Source organism: Manis pentadactyla, chromosome 5 (genome assembly GCF_030020395.1).
Source record: "Manis pentadactyla isolate mManPen7 chromosome 5, mManPen7.hap1, whole genome shotgun sequence".
Taxonomy (NCBI): domain Eukaryota; kingdom Metazoa; phylum Chordata; class Mammalia; order Pholidota; family Manidae; genus Manis; species Manis pentadactyla.
The window spans coordinates 30,516,680-30,522,679 of record NC_080023.1 but is presented as its reverse complement, the minus strand read 5'-3'; positions in this window follow the sequence as shown (position 1 = coordinate 30,522,679).

The following is a 6,000-nucleotide window of genomic DNA, read 5'->3' as shown; positions in this document are numbered from 1 at the left end:
TATTGTCCCATGTTGCTGTGGAGCTCATTGTAAGTCCCTTTTGGAGTACAAGACACACTCCTGCCCTGCTCTAATAACTTCTTCAAGGTCAAAGGCAAGCCCCACCAATGGGCTACAGCCCACATTGTCTTTTGCCCCACATGCAACAAATGCTGATATAACCACTGGGCTACATCAGAGGCAGGCTGTCCTTCTAACCAATATATCTGAGCCAATTTGTCTGCTTCATTATTTCCTGGGGATGCCAGTGGCAAATGACCTGTCACATGGTACACTGTAATTATTTTAGTCTGACCATAGGCCTATAAGTCTTGCCACAATTCCTGCCTCCAAAGGGGTCAGTGACCAACCAGCCAGCTGGCATGGTACCAGCCACAGGGTCAAGCCCCAATAGACAGCCCAGCTGTCAGTGTAGACAACTATAGGGGAGGGCTCCTGGCTGTTCACAAGCCACATGGCCCACAACTCTGCCCATTGGCTGCTCTTCCCCTCACCATCTTCCATCTATATTGTCTCAGTCTTAGGATGGAAAGCTATGGCCCTCCATTTTTGGGGGCTGCCCATGGCTGGAGTCATCTGTGTACCATGCGTCTTCGAGGATAGGGGCTCTTCCCTCCCTATAGGGACTCTCTGCTGCTGATGGTTCAAAAGCAAGTTCTTCCTGCTTTTCACTAGTATATGTTACCCTCCCTAATAAGAGTTGGAGTTCTTCACTCAAGGGGCTATTAGAGAGGGCACTACACTGCTGTAGGTAAGCACCCCACTTGGCCAAGGTGGATGATTGTGCCACAACACTCCTTGGCTTTTGGGTCCAGTCTCATACCCACCCCAAGATGGGATAGTGGTTATTACCTTTATCGGGGCCATTCCAGTGAGGGTTTCTGTAGCCAGCAAGGCGTGATACATGGCAGCCAGTTATTTTTCTATCAAAGTGTATCATACCTCTGCCCCTTTCCAGAGTTGTGACCAGAATCCAATAGGTTGGCAAGTTCATTCAAATTGCTGCCAGAGACCCCAGCCATAAATGTTTTCAGTCACATGAACGTCCAGCTCACAGGGCCTTGATGGGTCTATCATACTCAAGACCTGCATGGCCTTGACTGCCCTTTTTGGTGTAGTAAAGGCAGATGCACATGTCTCATCCCAGTCCCACCTGATGCCTTTTTGTACCAACAGGTACAAGGGCTTCAGAATTTGTGCCAAGTGCAGGATAAACACTGTCCTGCAACCTAGAAGACCCAAAAACTCCTGTAGCAAGCTACAGTTGTAGGGGTAGGAAAGGCCTGTACTTCATCTGTGACTGCTTCTGGTATAACTTTGTTCTTACCCAACCAGACAACCCCCAAGAATTTGACAGACAAACCAGGTCCCTGAACCTTGGTACTATTCACAGCCCATCCTTTCTCCTGTAAATGTTGCAGCAGTCTAGGTGCTGCACCTTCTAGATCTGAAAGAGAATTGGATGTGAATATGACATCATCAGTATAATGATAACAGCCACACCGTTGGCAGTTTCTCCCATGTAGCCAAATCCTGGGCTACAAGTCCATGACAGATGGTGGGGCTGTGGAGGTATCCCTGTGAGAGGATGGTGAAAGTCCATTGCTGTCCTTCCCATGTGAAGGCCAACTGTTCCTGACTTTCCCGCTCAATATTAATGGAAAAGAAGGCATTAGCAAGATCTACCACATAATGGTATGTTCCTAATTTGTGGCTGAGGGTATCCATCAGGCCTGCAATAGAGGGGACAGCAGCATGCATAGGGGGTATGACTTTATTCAGTTTTCTGCAATCCACAGTCATATGCCAGGAGCCATCTGGCTTTTTTACTGGCCACACTGGGGAATTGAAAGGACTATGGGTGGGCTTTATAATACCCACCTTTACCAGCTCCTGGAGAGTTTCTGCAATCTCTTTACACCCTCCAGGCAGTTTGTATTATTTGGTATTAGTCACCTGCAGAGGCACAGGCAAAGTTATAGGCAGGTGCCTAGCATATCCCCTCAGAACTGCCTTCAGCACACGTACTCTCTGTCTGAACTCACCTGCAGTGGTCTTCAGCCATAGATCCTGCAGGATATCAATCCCCAAAATATAGTCAGGGATAGGAGATATATACACTGTATACTCTTTTGGAGGTAAATGTCCTATTCCCAAAGGGATTTGGGCTTTTTTCACTCTAATAGCTGTACCCCCATATCCATCTATGATACTGGGGGTCCAGGGGAACCACTCAGGGTTACCAGGAATCAGTGAACATTCAGCCCCTTTGTCTACCAGAGCCAGGAAACGTATGTTCACTAGGGGACCAATGGATAGCTATTTCAACATGTGGCCTCCAGTCCTCCTGACCAGTGCCTCAGGGCAGATACTTTGACCTTCCACTCAGTCAAACTGTGTTCCACAATCATCTTCCTGTGTGGGCTCAAGAGAGGTTGGCTTGTTCTCCAGCAGGAAGTCTTGCAAACACACAGGCTGGACTTGTGGCTCTGTCTCTGACCTCTGCCTCTTCAGTGTTAATGGCTGGAATTGCTGCTCTGGTTTCAGCTGTTGCCATAGCTCTAGTAAGATCCTATTGGATTTCCCATCTAATTTCCTTCCATCTGCTCCTGCCTGTATTAAATCAACCCACATCTGGGTTTTCGTAACTTTCGTGGGGCCCTTTAAATTCTTCTTGTGAGTAGCAGACCTTATTTGTTTCTGGGTTCTCATTGCTTCAGACTCTCCTAGTCTGCTACTGTATGTGTCACCTCGCTTATGGGCTGCCCTAAGTGAGGGGAAAGAATGGCCACTAGAGACCCAAAGAGGGATGTGGAAGTCATTTGAAGTGTAATATTTCTCATCCCAGTAGTGAAAATCTCTTCATCTGGGCCATAATTCTCTTGACTATAGATGGCATTTCTTATGCCTAGCTCTCATAAAACCTGTTGGAGCTCAGCATACATCTGCCATCTAACAGGAGAAGATGGTAGATCACCTGGACTGGGCCAGACAGCACGAAGTACAGCCATAAGCCAATTGAGGAGGGAGTGACTCCCTGGGGTCTGATGTGCATTTTGTAATCACTGCCTCAAGGGCGGGCTGCACTGTCAGGGAAGCCAGCTTTCCCATCTTGATCTGACAGAACAAGTCCCCCTAAGTCCCACAGACACAGGAGCCAAGCTGATATTGACTCTGAGGGCTTCTGCCTAAACCAGGAGCCCAAATCCACCCGCTCAGCCTGAATATAAGGGTGGGGCATAGATTGCTCCACAACCTGGGGAGGAGGCTGCTCCTTTCTTTGGGGAACTTTCAGCTGTTGGGTCTTTATTTTCTTTACAACCACTGGGTATACTCTCAGTATAAGAGGGGTCAGTGCCTCTGGCACCACCCCTTCATCCTTCTCCAGCTCCTCAATTTCTGGGGCTGATGGCACCTTTCTCTCTCCTCCCCCGAGTGACTCCTTTGCTACAGCCATTACCTTTTCTACCATGTCTCACAGCAATGCTTGATCAGTCTTCAGCAGCTCTCTTACCTTCACCTCAATGCTTCACAGCTGGTGTTCTCATGCCACCTCTGCCTGTGCTTCCCTCAGGAGTTCATCTTTTTCCTTGATGGCCTTTTCCTCCTTCAGAGCACCTTGCAGCACTGCCATCTCATTCTGTAAGGAATCCTTTACCTCTTCAATGGCACCTTGCTGCTGGCAGTCTCGTGCTGCCTCCTCTCACATCAATGCCATTTCCTTCTTCTGGGAATCCACAGAAGTTTGCAGCTCACGTTCTCATGCTACCATTTCTTGGGTATTGTTCAAGAGCATGTTTTTCTCTTCTGTAGACTTTTTAATACTGTGAGAAATAGCTAACCCACAGTCCCTGATGCCTTATGGGCACTCTGTTTCTCAAAAGACCTATTTACTATACCAAGGGCCACCCCTACTGCCTCAGGTGTCACCTCCACTTGCCTCCAGTCCTGGGGTGGGGCCCAGTCCTCTAGGAGTCAAGCCACCTCAGACCACATACCCACTGGGGGATGATCCATTGTCTCCCCATTCACAGGGGCAGCCCGCTGAAGCACCCCTCCCATAAGGGCAGCCTGTCTTTTTCCTTGGTCAACAATGAGTCCTGCCGACTACACCAATTGTCTTGCCAATAGTTTTCAGCCCCGGGCAAGTTTGCTATGGCTTCAATGTGACCAAACAAATTGACAGCAGAATGTTCTTTGGGGTGAAACGGTTTATTGCCTGACTTGTTATCCTGGCAGTAGATCGATCACCAGCGTCTCTGCCTCTGCCCAAAGGTGTGGGAGCAGTAGCCTAGCAACAGGCCAGTTACGTCATCAGGTGGTTTAAGTTAAGTGAAGTTCCTGGCCATAGGAACCCCAACTTCCCCACACTGGTCATAAGGAAAGGAAAGAGTGGGGAATTCTGTAGGGCAAATGAAGTGCTTCATTTTATAAATTAAATAGAGAACATTCTCCAATGATATAGTGCAGATTAGGGAAAAGGAAGCTTAAAACAAAAAAATGTTCTGATGTGCAAAATTAATACAAGAACTAAAGTCTGGATGGTAGTAAATGTTTAGAGTATTTTAGGATGTATGTTCTACTCAAGCCTTGTGGGCAGTCCAGTACTGAAATTTCCTTTAAATTGCATACCATTTATTTAGCTATAGCAACTAGAAACTCAATAATAATAATAGTAACAAAAACAGCTAAAATCGAGTCCTTATTGTGTGCAAGACATTATTCAGGACTACATATATTAGCTAAATGTTCAAACCATGTCTAAGAAATAGGCGTAATTATTAGCCCTCTTTATAAATGGTGAAAACTGACATACAAACAGGTTAAGTAATTTGCTGAAGACGATGCATTAAATAGCAGAGAATCTGGTTTCAGAGTCTTAAGTATTTACCTTAACTATACAGTGATGCCTCCCATTTTGGGGAGGCTACTTCAAGAGCCAGTGTAACTAACTTGTCCCATGTTGCTGGGGACTTTTTTGGTTGTAGCACTGAATATTCTGCATCCTGGGAGGCCTCCTCTTTCAGGCAAACCAGGACAATTGATCACCCTAACAAACCTCACATAGATGAAATTTGCCCTGTAAAAGAAAGCAAAAAAGACCTCTGACCATCAAAACGGCTGCCACAAGAGCTGCTCAGTAATGCTTGGGCATTCTAGACAAAGGAAAACTGTTCACACCGTTACAAAGTGCATTTAAGTTTGATTTAGATGCAAGTATAAACCTTAGGTTAGATGCCATTAGAAACTTTAGTTTAGATGCAATTATAACAGAATTGGTTAATTGACTTCCCAACTAAACTGGAAGAAGCTAAAAGAGAGCTAGAGGTGCAACTGGCAGAACAGAAACTAAAAACTAAGGTCTGAGGACCTTAAGTGACATTTAATGATACTTAATTGTGCATTAATTAATACACTTTACTTGTGATAGAAAACCAACTGGGACATATTCACTAACATGAGAAATTCATCAGAATTACTTGTAACATGGGCATAGATGCAATTAGAATTTGTTTCCTCTCATCATTATTTCTCATTGTGGCAGCTTTAGTCCTTTAAGGTACCTATGAAACCAATATCTCCTAAGTTTTGTATCATGAACTACAGGGAAAAAAAATTGATGATTTTAGTCAAAAATGTAAAAATCCCAAGAATTTTACCCAGAATTTTGTCCATTTGCCTAATTTGGACCATGCCACCATTTCTGAACTAATCGCCTGTGGCCAAAGTTGGGGTTCCCTAAGAACACAGCAGCCTTGTAGAAACCATGCACTGGGGAATGTCATTGAGCTGTGAGCTGGACCCCAGCAATTTGAGGCTCTTTACCCCCTCCCCTATCCTTGGAATATGGGTCCTGCCTGCTTTCCTGGCTCCCAGAGGCTGCCTCAAGGACACAGCCATGAGATAGGACTGTGTACGTGACTGAACCCAGTTAAGACTTCTATATAAACTTCGAAGATTTGGCAGGCTGTGGCAGAGATCAATCTGGAGTTGTCTGCC